The sequence below is a fragment of the Toxorhynchites rutilus genome, chromosome 3 (genome assembly GCF_029784135.1).
Source record: "Toxorhynchites rutilus septentrionalis strain SRP chromosome 3, ASM2978413v1, whole genome shotgun sequence".
Taxonomy (NCBI): Eukaryota; Metazoa; Arthropoda; class Insecta; order Diptera; family Culicidae; genus Toxorhynchites; species Toxorhynchites rutilus.
Window position 1 is genome coordinate 39,057,751 of NC_073746.1, and position 26,204 is coordinate 39,083,954.

The following is a 26,204-nucleotide window of genomic DNA, read 5'->3' on the forward strand; positions in this document are numbered from 1 at the left end:
GTGTAGTTCGTGCCCGGCACCGGCAAAATATTCTTTTCGAGAATTCCTTCATGCATTTGTCTGAAACGTGCTGTGTATGCCCGGAGCCGTTCCGCTATATGTACGAATACACATTTGAAACACAGGCAACAATATTTGTCTTGCATGAAACGTGCCGTGCCGGTTACGCTACGTGCCTGATAATATAATATTACCTTTATGATTTTGCACACGAGTACAGGAGGGTTAATGAAAATTCTTATTTCATTTCATACTCTCTACAGAAATCGTAGAGAGAATGTCGCTGAAATTGTTGTTTATTGCTAGCCACAACTTTTTTGCATCCCTTAGGCTGTATTTCAATTTCTCAACCTTCTACCTTACCTTCAACATAAATTAATGGATGTTGAAGTGTGTAAACGTAAAACTGCCAAATGTTTCAGATCGCCGAAAATCAGTTTGGTGAAAATGTTGGATATAGTTGGATAGTCGATAGTTTGGAAGTTAGTTTTAGTTTTCCAAATTGGTGATCTGACCAAACACACACTCTATAAAAAATCATTATTCTATTGAACTAACGAGTAATATCCGAGTAGTTTTTCTATAGATCGTAGCAAATTATTTAATTATATCCCCAATGCTTCCAGAAACATAATTCCTAAAGAAATAATCCTCAAATTAAAATGTTCAGCATCTTTCGCAAAACGGCAACAAAAAATCCGAAATCGATTGTGTTGGTGGCAACTGTATCAATAGCAGTGGAATGAATTTTCACTTTTAGTTTTCAATCAATTAACACAACTCTCACTGCTGGAAAATTTCTTCTTCCCATATGGCCTGCAAAGTGTAGTATTTTGATGTCACTTTCAATCCTAATTCGTGAAAATTGAGGCATTAGGAAATTCACCAACCACCACTAAGCTCCAAAAACACCAAAATTCACATAAACTCTTCCCCCGGCAAACAAATTACAAAAAATAATTAGTTTTTTTTTAATTATTACTGATATTACTTTAGAATGCATCGAGCTGTTACATTGAATTGTATAGAAATAACTCTCTAGTGAAAGGTTCGGTGGCGCCATGTTTTTGTTATGGAATGGAATTTGTGTCCTTATTGCCAACGCACGCGTAATGCATCTCCTTCTCCAGAAACACTGAATGCATCCATTTTACATTCTGTATTGTCGTCACCACTACATCACATTGTGACGGATTGGTTGACGGTAATACTCTTTGCTGAATGATTCGTCCGGAACGGAGCGAATGAAATCTTTTCGATTTGGCTGGCTGTAGAATGTAGACATGAAATCTTTTCGATTTGGCTGGCTGTAGAATGTAGACACATGGTGGGGCTTGCGATGCAATGTTTCGTTTCTCTTCAGATTTCTATTGTATTTTGTCGTATCTACCAGCAGCATTAGGCAAAGAAAAGATATACGCACGGTGGTTAGCTACATTGTTTATCGCAATGGTAGTGATCAATTCAAATTGTATTTCTCTTCGCTAGTCAGTCCAACAGTATATTTTACAAAACGGCAACAGAAAAACAACTTTTTTTAAAACATAATGTCAACATTTGGATCGCTTTACTTCAGTACAAATGCTGACAGAGACAGAACTAGCGACAGTTACTGAGGGGATGTGCTGTAACCAGTTACGCATATGATTACTGAACCTGATGTTGACATCAATCACAGGCGAAAATTTGTTTTGTAGAACTGGCGCCAAATTGGCTTTTATGGGATCATTGTCGGCTGAGTTCTGTGCGCTATCGTTCTGGACGGTCGTTGAATTTCTAATAATGCTTTTTCAATTAATTTATTTAATAAAACGACTGCCTGATGGCACAAGATGAATGCCCTGTGGCTGTAGTCTTCATGCTGAGGGACAAAACAAAATGCTTTTGACATTCGAATAGAAATGTGAAATTTGCATTCTCTTTTTAAAGAAAAAACGACAATCATACAGTATCAGCAGATAAATCGAAAAAAAGCTTTTAATTTTTCGATTCGGCAAAGATCGATTCCTTGTACCGATGTAATCAGTGGGTCGATCCCTATGCCGTTTGGAAAATTGATTCGACAAGATCGATCTTTTTATAAAGATCGCCCAATCCTAGTTGGATCCCTTTCAAGCTTGTCAAAGGTTGTACATTCCAAAACAAATGGTCACAAGTTATATTTACACCACTACATTCAATAGACTAACAGTGAAAATTGTGCCGATATTTGATGGTGGCATCAAACGCTGAAGCGTTCTTTTCTAGAACTGGGACTACTAGCAAGATTTTGACGAAATGCCAAATGTATGGCACGGTTGGATTTTATTGGATTATTGTCAGCGGAGTTCTGGACGAATATCAGTTGTTGAATTTCTAATTATAATTTTCAATTAATTTATTACATTTGATAATTCCTTGACGATACATGATGAGCGTCCTAGGAAATATAATTGTTCTATGCTTTCAAGTTTTTTTGTGACCTTCATTCTGAGATTCAAAATGAATTGTCTTTGATATTAGAATATAAATATGAAATATTTATTCCGTGTTTAAGGAAAAGACAACCCTCACATAGAACAAGTAAGTCAATTGGAAAAACGGCATTCGATTTTCCAAAGATCGATTCTTTGGTACCGATTTAATCAGTGAATCGATCCCTACGCCGTTTGGAAAATCGATCCGTCAAGATCGATCTTTTTCTAAAGATCGCCCTATCCTAGGCAGATCCCATTTTCGATCGTACTGTTCCACCGCGCATAGCAAAACGTGATTTGAAGAACTATTTTACAAGGTCAAGGATAAACGGCTTATATTCATGAGGAATCATATTAAAAGCCGTTGGAGTTAGTAGCTTCTAGTTTCCCATACAAATTTATTTCATCTCCTTCAAAATATGAATCCATCTGAGGCAACACACATGTGCTAACGCTTGGCCCAGTCCTCCATGCATCGTCTCTTCGTCGGCCTTTAATGCCCTCGTCGCATTCTCTTTGATCTCCTCGATCGATCGAAATCTCTTTCCATGAAGTAGCAATTTTAACTTGGGGAACAAAAAAAAACTGCGCGGGGCCATTTCAGGTGAATACGGCGCTTGTTCGATGATATTTAACTTATGTTTGGTCAAATAATTCAGTACAATTCGGGCTCGGTGCGATAGCGCATTATCATCGTGCAAAATTCAAGAATTGTCGGTCCACATTTCCGGCCGTTTGCGACGTACAGGCAAACACTAATGATCGGATGGTACTAAAACCCGACAGATGTGCGTTTTAAGGCAGTATTTTAGTCTAGAAATTTGAAGAAATTTTTTTTTTTAAATTCCTTCATATTTCTGTTTAGGCATTCAAGAAGATACCCTAGAATGGACTTCGAAAATCTTATTATTTACCGAGTTAGAGCCATTTCAGTTATGCGGTATCTAACCTGATACGGCCATAACAGTGAACTTCAAATGCGTTTTTCTCGATACTAGTTTTTTCCAACTGACGTACACGACATCTCAATTTCTACTGAACCGATTCATGTCTAATTTATATGGATACAATCTGCAGGCATTTCTCTATCGCAAGAACCTCTAAAAAACAATGTTTTATAAATTTTACTATTTAAAAAAAAACGAGAAACGTTAGCAAAAAACATTTTAAACCGCATTTTGTTTTTCAAACGGCCGCCATTTTGTCTAAAAAGATGTTTTTGACTTGTCCGAGGTTCAGGCGATAGCGCCATCTTTACTGAATCAGATATTTTTGTTTCAGATAAGCAGAAGAGATGGGATCGTGTACGTCATGGCAAACCTTTTTTTTGAACCACTCTCACTTTATCAGCTCTTAACTATTCTAGTTAAAAATATTTTTTCTCCGTTCAATTTATATTTTTTTGTTAAAAGATAGATGAACAAATACTGATGGGGTAGTAAAATTTTTTTTGTTTTATTTTTACGGTGCTCGACAAAACGTTCGAAAATTGTGTCTGTACACTAGAATATCCTCTCAAGGTCGTACAAAGGGGCTGTCCGCATACCACGTGGACAGAAAAAGCACTATTTCAGACTCCCCCCTCCCCCTCCGTGGACAAGCGTGGACATTTTCATACCCCTACCCCTCTTTGTCCACGTGGACATTTTTATCTTTTTAATTAAAATAACTAAGGAAATAACTGAATTGCGCCTAAATTCCATTTAAGTTTATTTTATTTCAAGTTTTACTAGCTGTACTTTGCTGTACCAGCTTTGCTGTGGCTCATTGTTGTTTTACGGTAGAGAAATGAGTAGCTTAACAATGCATATGTTTTATTTGATTTTAAAATACTTGTTAGTAAACAATTTTTTTTTGTTTTTCCATCATCAGCGAAGATATGCAGGCTATCTAGTTTGCCAACACGGAAACTCGTAATGTGAGGAACTATCCGCATCTGAATATAAACTACACAACTTCAAAGATTGATCTTGAGCTTTAATAATTGTGATTGCAAACGATTAAAAATAAATGGATTAAAAATTATTTTCAAATACAATTTTAGTTCAGGATTTTTTCAACACATGTAATAAAATGTGTTGATATCACTTAGAATACATAGATACGATAATGTTTATTTAAGTTCACAGCTTTATTTCAGAAGTGTACTTATTCCATCTGGAAATCCCCTAACATTTTCGCCAGTAATAATCCAATTAACCTGATTGATTCGCTTTCATTCGATTCAAATGAAGTTCCAGTAGAATTTTTTTCACAGAGATATTCTCGATCTAACGAAAAATCATCCTTTCATTTTGGATTATGAATATTTAATGACATAACGATCGCACAGCAAATCGATGGACAGCTTTGAAATGTTGTATACAAGACCCAATTATTGCTGTGACAAATGCATCGTTTTATGACAGTTATAGCGTTCCAAAACCCACTCAAAATTTTCGATGTTGCATTTTGGTCCTTTATTTTTTTTGTTGAGTGCAGATCTTTGCCCACTCCGGAATATGATCGATCACAGCAAATGCCGATTGATCTTCACTCTGAATTTCCGACTCACCTTTAGTCTGTAGCGCAATACGAAACCTTTTCCGCCATAGTGCACGGTGCATGGGTCATCTTTCGCAAATGTAAATATTAAATTGTAAAAATTAAATGAAGATGAAAAATTCCAATACTTTAAAAAATTGTGACTTTTCGAGAAAAGTAATACAGAAAAATGATTTTACATGTAATTTTGCGTTTTTGGTTATGAACGTCTATGTGTAGACCGTAACTATAAAAGTCATAGGATTATAGGAAACAGCTCGGTTGTTCACAGTTCACGTGAGTTATTTTCAGAATATGGATTTCAGTGAAGAAGTACAATGATTTAGTAAATATATATTGAGCACTCTCAGTAAATATCTGACTCTCAACTCAATCAGTTTATAATATGATAATTACGGAATACTCGTTTTTAAAACCGGACCGTTTTTTATTCTTCGTGTCCACGTGGACATAGTCTATATTCCCTCCCCCTCTCCGTGGACAAGCGTGGACATTTTGATACCCCCTACCCACCCTAAAGTTGTCCACGTGGTATGTGGACAGCCCCAAACATAAAAAAAAATAAATCGGTTCCCGCATGCACGTTATTCTCGGTACTTTCTGATCATAGTTGGTGAGTTGGACATACGGGGTGATTTGGACCACCCCTTGATCTCAAAAAGTACAGCTCAACTTTGATTTTTTATCATGTCATCTCCTTCTACTGTTGACCCGTATGTACCTAACGTAAAAACTTTGGTAAAATTCGACAGGTGGAAGGAAACGGTAGCATGAACACAACAAGCACTTTAATTGCCAAAAAATGTGAGTTTTCCGATCGTGGTTTTAAGGTTTTCCCCGCTGACTAAACAAACTTTTCGTGTATTGTGCAGTAAAGTTCTGTTCGTCTACAGAAGAAGAACAATTTGATGCAGCGAAACTGTCAGTTTGATAAGAATAAATTGAATTGTTGTGTGGGGTGACATGGACACGTTTCTGTGGGGTGAATTGGTCCTACAGGTTAGAGGCTTTTCTTTGGCCTAATTGATTCCAGATGCCGCTGAATTACAAAAAAGGATAGGCGGACAACGTTGGTAGAAGGGAGAGCTTGAAAGAGCAAGGCAGGCCATCAAGAACGGATTTTCTTTGACCAAGCATCGAAAGTGTTAGAAAATGCTCGAAAAACAGTGAAAAGATTCATGCAGAATTCGAGATGGTCTGAATCCCCTTTTTCTGGTCTGGAATCTGACCAAGACACCTGGTATCGATCCCAGAACACTGTTACTGATTGTAACATTATCCCAGAATACTTTACATAAACATAAGTATGTTTTTTTCGATGAAACATACACTGGACCAAATCACCCCACAGACGGCTCAAATCACCCCGCATCAAAATTTAATGTCCAAAAATCATCTCTTTTATTTTATGATATATTTGGCAATTTGAAGCTTGATATAATGATTAAAAATTGTTGATTGAGAGAAAACAAGTGTAGCTCAGTATACAAAGTGACATTTTTTATTTAGACCGTATTGGTTTGGAAATATTAGGCGATTTGCTTAGGTGGTCCAAATTCCCCCTTTTCCCCTACTTGTTAAATCAGTGACACGAAACCCCCGATATTTCTATGTGAGCAAGAGCTTTTCAATTCATTTTGTTAACACAAAACAATACATTAGATATATCAGTAATGTTTCAATGCAGATAATTGTACATCAAAAAATATCAGAAGCACACCTGTAATGTCTCAGTACCCGCTCGATTGTCGGGTTCCATCGTCCAGAGGATAAAAGGATACTTACACTCCTACCCCCTACCCCCCCCCCCCCTCCCTTTCCGTTAGAATGTCGGGTTCCATCGTCCAGAGGGTAAAAGGATACTTACACACCCTGACTACCACCACCACCGCCACCTTCATCACCTTCAAAGTTGACCACAAGGCAAGGAATTTTCGGAAAGGCTGTCGGTTTTTTTTCCTCTTCATTTCTCAACTCGTTGCTGTCGCTGTGCGTTAATCTTCGGCAAGATCATTAGTAACGATCCCAGATCCCAGTGAGAGAGAGATAGAACGAGGAGACCGTTGATCTGCTGGGCGCGCAGACGACCGAAACCTCGAAACACAGCAGACAGGAAATGGGTTTCTTTGCGGCAACAATCCGCTGCAAGGAGTCAAATTTCTTCGCAGGCTGCGGTAAAGGATCGCTGTTTTTTTTATTTATTCTTGTTTTTTTCGGTAAGCTATAACGTTCGTCTAATATTTACACATAAATTTAGCCCGTTTTCTTTCTGTCTTCCTCCCGGCGAATGAGCACTGGAAGGAAATGGAAGAGGTCAAAAGGGCAGGTCTGGCAATGGTAGCTAGCTCAGATAAGTCGGTTGGGAATGTTGTATGTAAATTGTCCACAAGTGAGTCAAGTGGTTTTTTTTTACTCTAAGTTCTATGCTTGGGTTATTTTTTCTACCGATCTGATGAGAAGTTGAGGAACAAGTGGGATGCGTGGAAAATTTGTTGCCACTGCTCCGTGGAAGGGAATAAGCTGGGGGAGGGGAAGAAGGAAACTTTCTGACTAGAAAATTATCACAATAATCAGGCGGCTAATAAGCATCCACAGAGCGGAGACCGTAGTCAAGTGGTGTGGGATGAATGATAAATGATTCATAATCACTGTGTTGATGATTGCTCGTGGTCGTGGAAAAATGTCAATAGTGGAAAGTAATACTGTATTTCCGCTGCAGCATGGTTGGAGAGGTTTTTTCGAGCAATGAGGTTATGTTGAATATTAGGATTTGTTCTGATTTTTTTCCCTTTCCGTGAATCTATCGGTAATCTCAAGAGGTACGGAACATGTGTGGAAATGAGCGGCTCATCATTTCGATGGAATATCCGTGAGAAAAATTAACACACTTTCTGGATCGATTCCGAAGTTATAAGCCACTAACTTACACTTCGAATATAATTAGAAAAACGCTTGAGAGGTCATTTTAATTATACAGAAAAACGACAATTTCATGTATATTTGCAAAACGTCTGTTTTGGACAAAAACGACAAGACGAAAATTGATGGAAAAACTAGAAACTACGGTATCGGAAGTAGAACACATGTGAGTCGAATTGGTTCTGATACATGTCCACGAATTTGGCCCATCTGTGAGAACCAATCTCCGGAGAAATCCATCCCGGTAATAAACTGATTGAAGCCCGCAAAATATTCGCCAATTTTCGCTCGTAACCCGAATCCATGAAACCATACTTTTTTACAGCTGGATTCCCATGCAGAAACCGGATGAAACCAAAATTATGACACTGATAATCCCTGGGATAGGAGTTTGATGATCGGCTCGATACATTGGCGATGAAGCGATCATCGATGGGGTCATTCAGGGAGAAAGGGAGAGAAGAAAAACAGAACTCTTGAAGGCGCAATATTGGATTACAACATCCCCAGGATGAAACACGATGTTTGAAACCGAGACCGATCCTCAACGATCACTGGTAGGACTTCTCGAAAAAATGTCGATTGTGGAAAGATAACGTTCGAAATTCGTTTTTCATGCGCTGATGGAACCTCCAATCTGTTTTCGAAAACTCGATGAAATGTGACGTTGTTCTGGAATAATCTCTCGGCTTGTTTCGGAATGGATAACTTGACACGGAAAAGCAATATCATCCAACAGTGAGAGGAAATTGAAAGGGAACGCTTGAGCCAAGTTCCAGGGCAGTAATCGAGAGCAAGGCAAGTGTTCTACCCCATCCTGCGTGCGCTCCTGTTGCCAAGAATGAACTTATTACTGCCGTTCAGCTAAATTAACATGTAACATAATACGCATAGCACCACCGCATGATAGAAATGTGAATATTAAATAAATATTATGGTATCTGTCTTTCGGTTTGGGACGAAAACCAACGTTTTCTCTTCTCTCTGTTCTCTCGCTTTGAGCCAAATTCCGGAGGAACAACACGTTGCTCCCTTCATCGGGAGCCGCAAGAATCCGACTCGGCATGGGATCTCCGGCAATATGTCAACCATCTAGCAGCCTCAAGTCACGCACCGCTGACTGACGAAGCACTCTGATGGAATACGGATTTGCGTCTGACTCATCGTTCATCGGAAGAATCATGCGGAGGACCAGCAATCGTTGCGTCGTAAATTTATGCTGCCCAGAATCAGCGTTGCCAGTGTTCTAGTTTAAACTGGATTCTTCCAGTTTTTAACGTAGGACTAGGTTTAACCGGAAGATACAAGGGGGTAAAATGAAAATCTAGGCACTGAACATGGAGAATAAAATGAAATATTTCGTACTCTTATACCTCGAGCTTTTCTTTATAAATCGCAAATATGTTTTCATCAATTTATAGGAAATATTTCTACGCATCTATCACAATTCAAATGTTTTAAATTGAATTTAAAGAAAAAAAAATCTGTATGTTCTGTATCTTTGCTGAAAATCTGTAATCTGAAATTTGACAGAATATTCTGTATATGTGGGAACCCTGGCAACGACAAACGAGTTTCGAGCAAGATTTCCAAATGTTTTTCAATCAAGTCTGGCTGCTGGTGAATAAAATTTCTGGATTTGTCTGGATATTTTTAAAATCGTCGTTTTTTTGCGATGTTTAAAAATGATATTACATTTCTGAAGGGAATCTAAAACTGAAAGGGGAACGTAGAGCATCATACCTACCAAATAGTTCATTCCATTCTTTGTTTTAAAGGGGCTTTAAACTTTCGCCTTTCAGTTCAATCACCTCTAACCCATCTTTTCGCGCATGGATGCAACATTCTCAGAGGCTTCATTTCCCGGAGTTTCTTAATCTTGCTGCTCCGCAAGGGACTACAGCTTGGATTGCTATAAATGTCACGATACATCTGTTTAGTTCCATCTGAGATGTCATTGAGTATTTGCTAAAAGTTCATAAGCTTTTACGAAAGTTGAAGCCAGCTAGAAAAGTTAATGTTCTATCATTGCAATAAATCTAAAAAAAATCTGGACGAATCATAATCTGGATTTCTGAATAATCCGCAAAAGTCTGGAAGATTCCAGATAAATTTCTAAATTTAAAAAATTTCGACAACGCGGGAACAAGAATAAATCCATTGGCGCATTTCAGGACCACGAAACCTTTCACAAAAGAGTTAACAAAAGTTATCTACAAAATACGATGGATTCTGAAGTGATATCCGAATAATAAAGCAAAACTTATCAACTGATTTTGGTTTGCTTGGGGAGAGCCTGTGTTAATTTGGAGGTGTTTTTGAGCCTATTGGTGGTAGTGGACTTTACGGTCGATCATTCAATTTTGTTCGAATTCGTGCGTGGCTTCCAAATTGGTAGTGGCTTCAAACAACAAGTGTTATCTTTTTCCTGTTTACACTTCCGAATTTGATACGATCCGTGTTTCATGCTACCTCATGAACTTTTGCGACAGGCGAGGCTGTAATTTGGTTCGTCTCACTTCAAAAACAAAATGTCGTTCAACTTTTATATCATTTAACAGCCTACCCAAGCAGCAAAGTTCTACACTGCCTGTCAATTTATATAAATGTCAAAGGTTCTAACGGTACTAACGGTACGGAAACTGACGCGGTACGTTCTATTTAATATTTCTATTCTGCTTTGCTTCTGGCCGTCAGTGCAAGCTCTGCACTATGTTTGTTTCGTGCATGTTCTAAGAATGTATTCCAATGTGAAACAGATGCAAAAATGTTCACTGAATCAAAAATACAGTGTCCGCTAGACAGCATGAAAATCGACACGGTGTCTGCATCGAATAAAATTGCACCACTACGTGGATATGTATCTTCCACTCTTCCTTTGCATCGAACAAAACCACTGTGTGCGACTTCAGCGTAGGGAAGTCTGCTAGCTAAAGAGAGATTGTGAGATGAATGATGATGATGTTTTGAATTATAGAGGTATCAAAGTTTCCCTGTTCAATCGCATTTAGCCTCAAGACCCATTAACAAAAACCTAAGCTCCCGGTCTTCAGAATGGCATAAAAAAATAGGTGATGATTTCTTAGGTTTTCACGATAATTACACATACCAAATGGTTTCAAATAGCCATTTCTTTTACTTCCTTACATGACTTGTTTAAAGTGAGTAACTCCTCGTTTCCATATGTTATGACATCTGGGGCCGTGCGACATTATTTACAACCTTTCAGTGATCCAGTTGACGCGGTATAAACAAAGTGTTGTTTACGTTGGCACATAAAAGTCGATATGTGCCTTCACAAAGAGTGTTCAATAAAATCAAAATGCAGCAGATTTCACTGCGGAGAATCGCAGAGATGTTCGGAGTAAGCCTAGGAGCAGTCCGTAAAATTGCACACAAGCACAAACCTTGCGGTTGGCTTGTTGACAAATCCGGAAAAGTCCGTCGTCGGAAGACCGATAGTCGGACGGATCAACGAATCATTCGGTAAATGAAGAAATCTCCAAAAGTATCAGTCAAAGTCATTCAAGAAAACCTTTCGTTCGACCAGAACCATACGTCGCATATTAGCTGAGCATGGACTCAAGAGCAGATACACAAAAAAAAACTCCGTTTATTAGCAAGAGAAATAAAGTGAGTCGTTGGAATTTGCTCGGAAACTTGTTAACAAACTCAAAAACTTTTCGAAAAAAAGTACTTTGCTCAAATCGTGTGGCGAAAGGACGATAAAGGATTGCAGGGACGCCATTCGCAGGCTACAGTCAAGCACGGACGAGGCAATGTAATGGTGTGAGGATGCTTTTCCTGAGCTGGTGTTGGAAGTTTGGTGCGAATTCATGGAATCATAACATCAGATATTTACATTGACATCCTTAAGGAAGGACAACCTGAAGAATCGGTTCGAAAAACTGGCCTACGAAAAAGCTTCGTTGCCCAACAGGACAACAACCCGATGCATACTGCTAAGAATACCAAAGCCTATTTCCGTTCACGCACCCCCCCTTCAATGGCCATCACAAAGTCCTGATCTCAACTCGGTTGAAAAACTGTGGCCATTCTCGACAACAAAGTGGTGAAAGATGGTCTCATTGATAAGGACAATTATTTCACGGCTCTCCAGAAGGCGTGGAACGAAATCGACCCTCAGCACCTCCAGAGCTTGGTTGATAGTATATCCAAACGTCTTCAACAGGAAGCTTCAGGAGGCCACACTTAATATTGATGCTTTCAACATTTTTGTTTTTTATTTCTTTAACTAGGGCTTTCATAATTGTTTTCTATTTTTATTTTGCATGCCATTAAAATAAAATGATTGGTTTAAGTTTAATGAATTGAATCCAGCTAAATATGATAAAATGCAATGAAAAATGTTGTATTTATTATAAAGACTAATGAAATTGCTATTTTTACTTGGCAAAATGGTTTTTTTGTTCTAACAAAATTAAGAATATCGTTATCTAATGCTCTTTTTCATACAATGTAAACAACACTTTGTTTATATCGCATCAATATCGATTGCTAACAATACCGCACAGCTCTAACTGTCATAACACGAAGAAACGAGGGGTTACTCAAATGTTTTGAGTGATTTTAATGTTATGTTTAGGGGGTGGGCTTTTATTTTTGACAACGCATATTTGCAGAAACAAACAATTCTATAAAATTACGGTTGTACCTTTTGGTAAAATAGTCCAGAAATTGAGAAAGGTTTCTAAACATCCAAGGTGGGCTTTTTTATGCCTATCACTGTAAATAGCATCAATATTATGCATAATCTAAACTCTCCTAATCGACGTATTGTTCGTAATAAAAAGAGATAAAGCATAAAATGCATATGCGCCATAGTGTTTATTTTGTAAGTATGCATACTATGTATATTTTTTTCAAAATACTCTCTCAATCATGATGATATACTTATAGCTACCTTATTTAGATTTTGATACCAAAATTTGTTTTGTTATATGATACAATATACCAATGAATAGTACAAACAATGGAAAGAAATATCTTTTCAATAGCCAAATTCGATAATTTCAAAACCAAAGTAATGCATGAGCAATGTGTTTTGGAATGAAATGTGCTTATTTTAGTATTGAAATAATTTTGTGGGAAGACGTTAATTGTATTTTTCTTTGGTATTTTACCTCGCTTTTTTGTTTTTTGAGCTACTGCAAAACTAGATAAAACGTTCAAATGATCTACTAGAATGCTCATTTCTGAAATATTTTTATCTGCTATGTTATAACATAGCAGGTATGACCTAGTCAGAAATGATTCCAGCACTCTAATATATCCAATCAGTGCGGAAACTAATGCGGAGATGGAGACGTCAGTTTGATGTTTTTGCGTGGTTTGTTTCAGCTCCCATTCTTTCAATCCATATGCCCCAACTCTAATGTTAGCGAATGGGGGCTGAAACAAACCACGCAGAAACGTCAAACTGAAGGTAAAGTTAAGCATTGTGCATTGATTTATTAACTACTTTTAATCTACATCCTTCGTGTGTATGTAAAAGCAAGCAACGAAGATGGTCAAAACAAACACTACAGAAATGTCAAATATTGAGGTTGGGTTCGATGCAGTAATCTATAACCAGAAAACGTGTCCCCATGCACCTCAATCAATCACATTATCAAGCAGTTTTGTGGCGATCTTTTATCTGCGATTTAATGGACATGAAGCACCGGGTACGATTTTTTTAAAGTTTAACCCAAATAAAACCGTATTTTCTAGAGGTTCTAGAAGAAAATATGCTCAAATATTGTTTCGCAGTAATGTTCGAATGGTGAGAAACGTCTCTTTGATCTGCTGGAATGATATGATTAATTAATGGTTTATTTTATGAACTACATTTAAATTCTTCAGATAGCTTTCAATGATTCGGAATGAGCCAAAAAATCATTTTAGATATATTGATCTTCTTAACATAAAACGGTTTTGCACAATTCAGTGTTCTTCCAGTTTTTTTAAAAGCAATCTTCAGTTTTTTGAAAAATATTATTGGCAACCCTGCTCATTATGTTTCGTACAGAAATTAATAAGCCATTGAACGCGGGAGAAACCCATGGTGTCGTCGACATCAACACGGTTTCAGAAATTCGAATATATTTTCCTGGAATCGCTGCTTCCCACACTTCCCACACCCAGCAGTGCACAGAGTTGGTCCTGTTTCGCAACCGAACTTTACGCGACTTGGGGCAATCAGCCGAGGCAGACGAAACACCCGCGGTAATTAACACTCGCTCGCCCTGCCGTGTCGGATGTCTTCCATAATTTAAATGTCAACGTAAACATTCCACACAAGAGTTAACAGTGGGCCACATGGAAATCTGTTCACCGCGCGATCGAAAGTGTTTGTGTGGAAAGCAATTCGATCAAGGTGGCCTTGTTTTCGCTTTCTAGCAACAGATTAAGCCTACCGGAAATGCGCTTGCTTTGTTTTTCACCACTATCCAGCGGATATTGTTAGTAAACATGAACACTGAGATGCAGAGAAGAGTGTTACCCGAATTTCTCGGAATGAGCCGTCAGATAAAAAGTAGGTGAGACTAATCAACATCAATAAACTTTACCACCGATATTTCCGCTACCGACTCCCCACACTTTTCCACACAGTAACCTACTTTCCAGCGGTTCACAACCGAACCAAAGTCGCGGATCTGGTTATTATTACGGTTGTGTTGCAACTCTCGTTCCCTATCAATCGGTGCCATTATCTTGTCAACCTGATCTTGTCCCGCTTTTACTGAGATCAACAGCGGTATCAAGAAGAAGAAAAAGTAAGAAAAGCACCGTCAGAAATTACATCACAGCGCCTCAAAGTTTCCGCCTCGCGCCACGCCACCACTCTCTCGCCCACCATGAGATGGGATCGAGAGCACCATTGTTGTTATGCTTTGTGATTTAATTTTGTTTGTGTTTCCTACGGCCCCGCCGTTATGGAGTGAGAGTGTGTCAGGAGTTGCATTTCATCGAAGTCGGAGTCTCTTTCCTAATGCATTTCGCGCGCCATGGTGGGCGCAGAGGCTCGGCAGGTCTCCACAACAATCGATACACAAAGTGGCCGAGATCACGTAATCGATCACGCAGTGAGCAATTTGAGGAATCGGTGGTTAATCTTCTCGGATGAGTATATGAGCGCAGCGCCGAGAGATGGCGGCTGAGGAACCACTGCGGACAGTGTGTGTGTTGTGTGAAGGGCGCAAGATTGAGAAAATGATTGGCTGTGCAAATTATTTTATTGTTTGGATCGAATTTGTTTCGGTTCGCTTCGGTACATAACAGCTGATGAGGCTCAAGATGTACCGTAACTTGGGGCGATATGGCTTGTAAATGAAACACGAATTGTCAAAAAGAGAAAAAACAGGAAATGGGTTATATCTATGGTATAACCGCAAGGGTGACGTAGGACTATCGTTGATTTAGAGATCATTTGTATGAAGTTGAATCTGAATTCATTCTGAATGAATGAATATTTGGAGAACTTCGAAAACGAGAACGTTACGTTGGAGGCACAAGGTTTTATGCATCCAATATTGGATACGGAAATATCCTGCTGATGGGGAAGAATAATCTTCAGAAGCTATCCTGTTGATTGCGATTGATTGAAAAACCACAAAACCAAATGTATTTGGTCACAGTGTTACATGGGTAGAAAACATTCAATTAAACTCTTTCACATGAATATATTTTGAAAATTCCCAAAGGAACTGGCAGAATATTTTCCAGCAATGATTAGATCTTTCCACATTTTCCTCGATACTGGAAGCCCACCAGTGGTTAATGCCAACTCGATAACCACCTGTTAATAGCCGCGCGTGTATGTGTGTGTAGCGATGTCTTCCCAGGGAACCGTTTGTGGCATCACTCTCCTCCTGATAGATTCCCTTCTGGCCTAGGGTGCACAAACAGGCTCTTGGTGACACCGTTCATCCGCGCTTTCATGATAAATAAAGAGCTTCACCGCAACAGCGACAACATGCTCCAATCGCTGTTCAATTAGAACTGAGTGGATTTCCGAGCGCCGCTCGCTTATATACCGATTGGTGATTTCAATAGCCTGTTTTGAAAGCAATTTTAAGACTATTGAAACAAGTTTTTGGATCAAAGAGTAACAAGTATATAACGCGTAGACATTTTATCTTTTGAATGAAGTGTTTATCATACCATTTCGTTCAGTTGTTTAGGAGCTATTAACGCTCAAAATCTCGGTCTCCGGCGTAACGCTTTCGTTTTCGAAACTTTGATTTTACACCCCGGTATAGAAATGAAAGACGTAGTCCTACGTCAAAAAAAATTGCAATGGGTTGTATCTAGGACACGACCGCAGTTTTCAATGTAGAACTACGGAATTATATTATTCATTTTACTTGTTTATCACTTCGGATATTATTTTAGAATGCATCGAAATTTTTGTAATAACTTTTTAGCTATTTTATTTTTTTATTACTTCAGTAGACTCGAAAGTTATCAGTACTACTCGTTTATTTGGTTCAACTCGCATCAAACTTTCTCCTTCCTACTCAGATATCGATCACGAAATATGAACCCTTTTGCTCTTATATTCAGCTTGAAATGTGATCGAACCCCACAACATACAACAGTAAGGTACCCTGCTGGAATTTGAAAACATAATTTCAGGAAATATACGTTTATCTAAATAAATGCAGTGTATATCTATATTCCAAAATTCTGTATACTATTCCATATCCGCACTAGCACAAAAAATTCTCGTATGCTGCTCTTCTTTGTCGTAGCACACCTCGATACAGAGGGCTTCCTCTCCTTGTATCGGGCTGTGTGTGTATGTGTGTGAAATCAGCATTAGGCATGAATGATATTCGCTCGTTGTGTTATGCTAGCTCACTCGGATCTGTGTTTTCATTCTATTATATTTTTGGTTTCCGCCTCTAGCCCTGAGAAGGGCCCTTGTGGAAAGAAACTCTATTCCATACTCCTCCTTCACCCGTCAAGAAAACAATCCCCTCTCGATCGACGCTCTGCGGCAACTATGTTGCTTCAATGACCACCAAACGAGAAGTGGTGTTCATTCATTCTTTGTTTTTGAGAGGCTTTAAACTTTGCAGTTCATTCGCCTCCAATGGTGTGGCTTCAAATCACGGATGGCTTATTTAAACCAAATATGTTGAAAACGGGCAGAAACGAATGTATCAGTTGCTCGTTATTGACAGCTCTGTTCGGGAATGCACACAAATCGACTGAACAAATGTATGGGAAAATGAGAATGCTTCCAATTTTCATTATTTTAAACTGTTTAGATATTAGGAGATTGTACTGTATAGTATATCAAACAAATCTTAGAGAATTTCCGATTCCATTGGTGTGCAAAGTATCAGAATCATTGACATTGCGTGCCCGAACCGATGAAGGTATTACCTGGAACAGCCATGACCATGAAGTAGTGGATTCTGTCCATTCAGGTTGAGAGATCAGGTATGAGTTTATGCGTCAATCTTTCGTTGTCCACTACATCCCGTTCCAGTTGCCATTTTGTCATCGAATCCGCTCTTAACGTTTTTCAGATACCTTTGATTCCCTTTGCTTAGCCAGGAGACGCGTTTTTATGCTGCTCAGTCCACAGCTATTTGACAGGATTTTGGCCACCGGGTGGCCTTCTCACATCTCACCTTCTCACATAGTTGACGGAGTGATTGAAGTTTTGCCGGTCGTTAATCATTGTTTCCAAATATCTTACTGCGCGCCAATAGACAATAATATGTCTTCCGAGACTTTTGCTCGCAGCAATACTTTGCAGTTGCTCACAGCGGCGAGTACTTGCACGAGTATGACAACATGTCACACCAAGTTTGACACAGCAGAAGTGAACAGTTCTAACAAGATGCACTGATTCCTGCGTAAAGTCGAAAAAAATGCGATATAATATAGGACCAGTTGTTCATTTTGATTGTTTTTGGAAAATAAAACTAGCCTAGCCTAATAATAAAACTTTCAAGGAGATACTTTGTTTGATACAGATCCTGGTAAGTATTCATCCTGTTAAGAATTAACCTATAAGATTTTAATTCCTGAATTTTAGTCAAAACATTGGAACATGAACCGCTCCTTTTATTGAACGAACCGCAACGGACTGTTTTCTGTAAAATGGCAAAACAAGCTAAAGTCAAAAGAAGATTGCAGAATTCCTGGGACCACGGAAAAAAAATGTTTTTCGATTCGTTTCACTTCGTGATCAATAAAAAAAAGAAATTGACTGGACGCCCCCGGGAAACGGTGGCCAAAGATAGTGCTGGTCTCTAACAATGATCCGTAAAAGCCTTCAAAGAAAATCAGAGACGAGCTGAACTTGTCGGTGAGTTCCCGGACAATCCAGAGACGGCTTGTGGAGTATGGTGGTTGAAGTCCCAGGATGATTCTTATGCTCACACTGAAGCTTCTTCCAGCGAGATTCAAGTTTGCTAAGGACCATTTCGATTGGCCAGGCCCAGCAAGATATTGGTAGACGTTATGCTATCATGCGTGGCGTAGGAAATACCGTTAAAATGGCAATTAATGCAAGACAACGACCCCAAACACACCGCCCGAACTGTAAAGAAATGGTTTTCTAATCACAAGGTCGACATCATGGGGTGGGCAGCCCAGCCACCGGACTTAAATCCCATCGAGAATCTGTGGCAGATTCTAAAAAAGTCGGTTTATACGGAAAAATCCAAAAACAAGCAGGAACCTTGGGGAAGATGCATGGGTTCTTTGCGATCCTCATCAGCACTTTTTTTCTTTTTTTATCCAAAATATATATTTTATTAAGGCTCATATGGCGTCAGACTAACGGGGCCGGGAGTTCAATATTTCGACAATGTTTGCTTACAACTATGTTAGTAATATGTAACCGATTACTCGCGGTTGGCTCGAGGTTAGTATTACAAGTGTTCTCATAATTGGTATATCGCAGTCTTCGATGCTCTGTACGTGTGCCCGACACGAGATACTTCCTATTGGGATGCAGCTGACCATTAATCAGCAACGCCCCCCTATTCTGTACATATCTAGCGTGGTGCGTCTTTCTCGACTCGAGGAATCCAGGATAGAATGGTCACTAGCCGGCGCAAACATCAGCTCGTGTAGAGTTGTCATGAGCGGTACAATTATTAATTTCAAATTCCTGTTGATGGGAACCTCTTCTACATGCTGTTCTATAATATTTAAATCATCCTATAACAATGAATACTGATCAAAAGTGAAATAGGGAAACAAAAACTAAAAATCAAACATGATTCCGCGTGCGGATGTATTTTTTACGGCTTCGATATTAAGCATTTTGGGTGGTTTAATTGCAAAATTGAATTCGCTGATAGTTATATTTCGGTTTGTGAGTTGACAGAGAAGGGATATTAGGTATGTACGGAAAAGTAAATTCATTCGTAAGTGGTAAATTTAAATTATTGAAATAGGTGCACTGGTGAGGTTGAAATGGACAGTCAAATCCATAATCACATCCAATGCATGATGGAAAGTGAAGGGAAGAATATTCAACTCTTTTTTATATTGCTTTTTCTTTTTGTTCTATTTCAGTTACTTGACACACGAACACTGTGAGAGAGCGAAATTATTCCTCTCGTGAGCGATAAACTTCCAAGCTTCGTATATTATTAACCTGTCCATATTCCCCTCCATTGTCCATTATACCCGAATCGATAAAAACGTTCTTCTTTTCGGCTTGTTTTAATTTCAGTAAATAGCACGGAAAAACAAATTTTTATAAAACTTTTGACCAATTATTTCGAAAACCAGTATATTGAACTGTATGAAACTGCTTTTAAATTTTGGAAAACATGAATTTCCAAAGATTTAATTGAAGTTCTGCTTAACATGTCCGTCTTACCCCCATTTCCCCTATCACGAAATATTAGTACGGAATGGTGAAGAAAGCTTTTTCCGGCAAGAATTAATTTTTTTTATTTGTTTTTTCGACATGAATTTTGAAATAGTCTTAATTTTTGACGCGTTATTTTGGTACTTGAGTATGCTGAAAGAGCATTTTTATACGAATTGTCCTTTTTTCAACTGTGAATATGTTTTATTTTTTTGGAGGAGACAAATAAAATATTATTGATGGATTGAAACACTGAGCTCAATGTTTTGCCACTTTCTTTTTTGGCTTGAGTAGTGGTCTTATTGTTTTGTCCGACACTGCAAGTAGTTAACATTTCAAATCTTTCAATTGTCTCGCTGTTGTAACGATGTCGTCTGCAAAGTCCGCGGTCTCCATATTTGAAATAACATAACATATTTCAGAGTTATCATGTTGTTGTACATTAATTCACTGTTCACAATTCACCAGAGATGCCAACCAAATTTTTGAAAAGGCTGGAAAAAACTGGGAGATATTTTTTTATTTTTTCTTATTTTTTTATATTAACAATACAAATAAGGGTATACAGTGATAGTGTCATTATGTAGCATTGGTACTTACGTATTACTGCCACCGGAGCGTTATTTTCAATATGAATTTATTTTTTTCTTAGTGAAATTTATGGTTTACAATTTGGGGAAACAGGTTTGCTTGCGAAAGGCCGCCGTTTCTGACAGTGAGTCGGCGGTCGACTCGGATTGCGTCACCTTGATGAATTGAAACCGTCTCTGTTCCTTATCCTCGTTAAATGGGAGCTTCGCCACCCTATTACTTTACCCTCAGAATAAATTTCATAGCAAAAAAATAAACTCATAAAAAATTGCGCTTCGTTGGCGTTTATACGTAAGTACCGTAGCATTTTTAATTTTCCTCAATCTGTTTATGGAAATCATTAACATTATATATATTAACATTATCTGTGTGATTCTCACTAACTCTGACTGTTCTTTATGCATGTCTACATAATTTTTGGAAGCTAGAATTCCGCGCATAGTTTTTGTTTTTGTTTTGTTTTGATTGTCATTCCTTTTTAGTGACAAAATATTACCCCAAAAGAAAGAAGCACCCTTGCGTTCGTTTACAGTGAAGTCAGTAAAATCCAGGTTTTCGGATCTCCCGAAACTCGTTATCAATAACCTGAATTTTTCGATTTCGTTCGCAAATATTCGGAAAACTTTGTAGAAGGAGAACAATTTACATATGCTCCCTTTTTATGACATTAGTTGGATCTATATTCGTCATGTTGATAATCAAAGGGCCATTGAAATTAAATGGAAGATTTTACATGCGACCAAATATTCATTGATCAACAATTCAATCGCGGCACCTACATAAACGTTAATCAAACTGACATAATTTTCCTGATCGAACTGCACGTTGTTCAGATTGATTATATTTTTCGTATCTGTCTCTAAAAAATTACCCAAAAGTGTCCTGAACAATCTTGAAATGCTCGAATGCAAAGTAAATAGCTCCGAACTTCCCAAATATTCTGGTAATATTGTTCACCAAGCTTAGAGTATGAGATGAGAAGGTTGAATAAATGATCGTCGTAGGATTATTTAAGCCGTCATAGATCGATCTTACTCGGATCTTCCCTACTTTATCACTTTCAAAATAAATCCAAAATAAATTCGGAGCGGTTCGTAACGTTCCAATATACGTATAATAAAACATTTTCTAATGAAATCCACCGCGTGGCTGACGGATGCAGCACTTTCAACGGTTTCAACTCTAGAAGACAGTTTGAATTGCAGCAAACTTACTGTATCGTAAAGGGCTACTGCTAAGATAGGAGTAGATATCCTTACACAGCTGCTTAATTCTATCAGGCATATATTGCACACTTGGGCAGTACTTTTCTAGATACGCTCCTTATGACTTCTCGGTACCGGTCATGTTATTAGCCCCTTCGACAGAATATCCTGTTTGTATGGTATTCCGTCTCTATTAAAACAGTCAAGTCAACAATCAAGTCGTGGAAGCAGTCTTAAAAGGGATTAAAAAACTTGAAAATGCCGAAAAAATGAAGAAGCTGGATAAAACTGTGAAAATTTAAAAAAAAACAGGAGATTTTTGGCCTTTGGCTGTTTCGCTGGCATGCTAACAAAAGCTGGCAACATACAGGAAAAATTGGAAGGTTGGCAATTCTGCAATTCACTGGATACATTCAAATCACTGGAGGAGATAGAGCGTCTGAAGATAAACGTTGTACAGAAACCGGAAGACCTATTTTTAATGCATACTTTACTAAACATTGCGTCTCGAAAGGTTGAACTCTGGATGAAATTTTGAACTCCTGTTGAGATATTCATTGTTTTGCGAACTTTGTCTGTATCGTATACAATGGCTCGATTCTTGAAATTATTGATCGAAGTCATATACAGGGTTTTCCAACTTTAAATTCCGAGAGTAAATTGAAATAAAACACACTTAGAATTCGAATCTCGATGAAACTTTTATTTCAAATTAAAGTTTGGTTTATGCCATTATGTGTGAAATACAACATCATTCAAATGTCCACCTAGAGCTTCCTCGCACACCTTGATCCGGAACAGGTGATTTTCGATGACTTTTCGGCACATATGGGGCGGTATCTCGGTCATAACTTCACGAATGTTGTCTTTCAAATGATCAAGAGTTTGCGGAGAGATGGCATAGACACGGTCTTTCGCATAACCCCACAAAAAAAAGTCTAGCGGGTTCAAATCGCATGATCTGGAGGGCCAATTGGCATCAACAAAACGCGAAATTATGCGTCCCTCAAATTTCGTTCGCAATATGGCCATGATTCCACCAGACCATAATGCGCACCAAACAGCGACTTTTGGCGGATGCAATGGCCTCTCAATAATCACGTGTGGATTTTCTGAGCCCCATATACGGAAATTTTGGGTGTTCACATAGCCACCGAGCTCGAAATGTGCCTCATCGCTGAAGAAAATTTGATGCGAAAATTCAGCATTTTGGTGCTGTTGCTCGTTCAACCAATCGACGTATGCCCGACGTATTCCATGGTCACCACGCTCTAATTATTGTACCAGTTAAACTTTATATGGATGTAGGTGCAAGTCCAAATGCAAAATTCGCCACAATCATGTGTTTGACAAGCCCAATTGCTGAGCACGCCGTGGAATCGAAACATTCGGGTCATCCTCACCACAGCAGCAACAGCAGCAATATTTTAGGCCGAACGCACATTACGATGATGCACAGGTTTCACAATATCCGCTACGGATCCATTTTGTTCGAATTTACGCACTACATTAGCGATTGTGTGCTCTGTAGGCCGTTCATGACGACCAAAATCCGTCCGTAATGCTCGAAAAACATTTGCCGGTTTTTCATCCTGTTTATAGTATAATTTAACGAAATTAACACGTTGTGCGATGCTAAAACGATCCATATTGTAAAATGGCAGACATTCAACTAACGATATGACGCTTTGGTTGACAGCTATGTCAAACGGTTGTCAGCGCAGGGCTGTATACTTTCGGAAGCCCGAAATGGAAAACCCTGTACATATAATCAATGAGTTTCGTTCTGTCTAGTGCTTTGGCTATGACTTCTCAGCTAGCACCATCGAAAGTGCTCTTCATGTTGATCGAAATCACAGCGTAATACTGATCTCGTCTCCTTTCCTGTTTGAGCACCATCTGATTTTTTACAGAAATAATCTCCGAATCACGTTTTTTTACCTTGCAACTATAGAAATTATAGGAAGTTGTAGTCCAAGACACGACCGCATTGTTGACGTAGAACTACGCTGTTATTTCATTCAAGTGGCTTGTTTATAACTTCGGATATATTTTATAATGCAGCGAAATCTTTCGCTACCTCCCTCTTTGTTTATATTTATAATCGCGGCTGCATAATTTGCACCACCAAACAATCATCCATAATAGCATCAACATATTAGATGATTGTTGCATCGTGACAGGGCCAATGCACACGGGAGCAGATACAAATTCAACGTAGCGAGGATGCTATTTGTACATACGGGTTATGGCTTGAAGCAACTAAAAACAGGAAGTGGGTTATATCTATGGTATAACCGCAAGGGTGACGTAGGACTATCGTTGATTTAGAGATCATTTGTTCGAAGTTGAATCTAAATCCATTCTGAATGAATGAATAAATGAATATTTGGGGGACTTCGAAAACGAGAGCGTTACGTTGGAGGCACAAGGTTTTATGCATCCAATATAGGATACGAAAAACCTTGTTCTGAAGAATAATCTTCAGAAGCTAACCTGCTAACTGTACTTGATTGACAAATCACAAACCCAAATGTATTATATGGATATTTTATGGATAGAAAACATTAAAATAAACTCTTTCGCTTGAATGTAATTTTCAATTCCAAGGGGAACTGGCAGATTATTTTCAGTAACGATTAGATATTTCCATATTTTCCTCGATACTGGAAGCCCACCAGTGGTTAATGCTAATTCGATAACCACCTGTTAATAGCACTTGATTGAAACATATTTGGTCACAGTGTTACATGGATAGAAAACATTCAAATAAACTCTTTCACATGAATGTATTTTTAAATTCCCAGAGGAACTGGCAGATTATTTTCAGTAACGATTAGATATTTCCACATTTTCCTCGATACTGGAAGCCCACCAGTGGTTAATGCTAATTCGATAACCACCTGTTAATAGCACTTGATTGAAACATATTTGGTCACAGTGTTACATGGATAGAAAACATTCAAATAAACTCTTTCACATGAATGTATTTTTGAATTCCCAGAGGAACTGGCAGATTATTTTCCAGCAATGATTAGATCTTTCCGGAACTTTCTCGATGCTGAATGGCATCCAAACGGAAAGAATTCTGCGCGTGTATGTGTCGATCCTTCGCCTTCCACCTCCTCCAGCACGTTAGGCAACGATGTTGTCTTGTCGATGTCCTCACGAAAAATGAATGTGTCTCACCACCAGAATATCGCTTAAGTATCTATTTTGTGTGTGATTGAATCGAGAGAAGGTGTGGTTTACGATGGCAATTTGGAAGGCAAACTAGAGGGGAATGAACTCTCTGAGCTCGGAACTTTCGGCGACTGAGCAATAATCGATTGCGGGCGCATACAATATTGGATACGGAAATATCCTACTGATGGGGAAGAATAATCTTCTGAAGCTATCCTGTTAATTGCGATTGATTGAAAAATCACAAAACCAAATGTATTTGGTCTCAGTGTTACATGGATAGAAAACATTCAAATAAACTCTTTCACATGATTGTGAAAGTGGTTAATACTAACTCGATAACAACCTGTTAATAGTACTTGATTGAAAAATATTTGGTCACAGTGTTACATGGATAGAAAACATTAAAATAAACTCTTTCACATGAATGTATTTTTAAATTCCCAGAGGAACTGGCCGATTATTTTCCGGATCTTTCTCGATACTGAATGGCATCCAAACGGAAAGAATTCAGCGCGTGTATGTGTGTGTGTTTGTAGCGGCTGCTTCGAGATCTTCCCGAGGAACCGTTTGTGGCATCACTCTCCTCCTGATGGATTCCCTTCTGGCCTAGGGTGCACAAACAGGCTCTTGGTGACACCGTTCATCCGCGCTTTCATGATAAACGAAGAGCTTCACCACAACAGCGACAACATGCTCCAATCGCTGTTCAATTTGAACTGAGTGGATTTCCGAGCGGCGCTCGCTTATATACCGATTGGTGATTTCAATAGCCTGTTTTGAAAGCAATTTTAAGACTATTGAAACAAGTTTTTGGATCAGAAAGTAACAAGTATAGAACGCGTAGACATTTTATCTTTCGAATGAAGTGTTTATCATACCATTTCGTTCAGTTGTTTAGGAGCTATTAACGCTCAAAATCTCGGTCTCCGGCGTAACGCTTTCGTTTTCGAAACTTTGATTTTACACCCCGGTATAGAAATGAAAGACGTAGTCCTACGTCAATATACACACACTTATCTCCGCTTTGCGCTCTTCTCAACAGAAGCCTTTTCTATTCGAGATGAAGAATAGAAGGTGGGAAGATTCACGGGTTTTGGTCGTATTGAACTTTGATTGTGTTAGTAGCCAGCAAGATAGGAAGTTCACATACCAGGCATACCAGTCAGTTACTCAAATGTTACAAAATTGAATGTGTCTACGAATAACGTTGAAAGAGGATATACAGAAGCTAATTACAGATTTCCAAATCATATTTTTCGGATTTTGAAAAAAACAAAACATATCACGAACTAAAATGTTTAATTTTTTCTTTGATTTCAGAAATAGTATTCTAATGTCTACTATGTTTTAATTCTAGAGCAACTTTATGGAACTTTGACTTTCGTCAGCAATTGTAATTACTTTTTTCACAATTAGGGTGCTGAAAACTTCAGTCGTCTAAAACTAAGACGC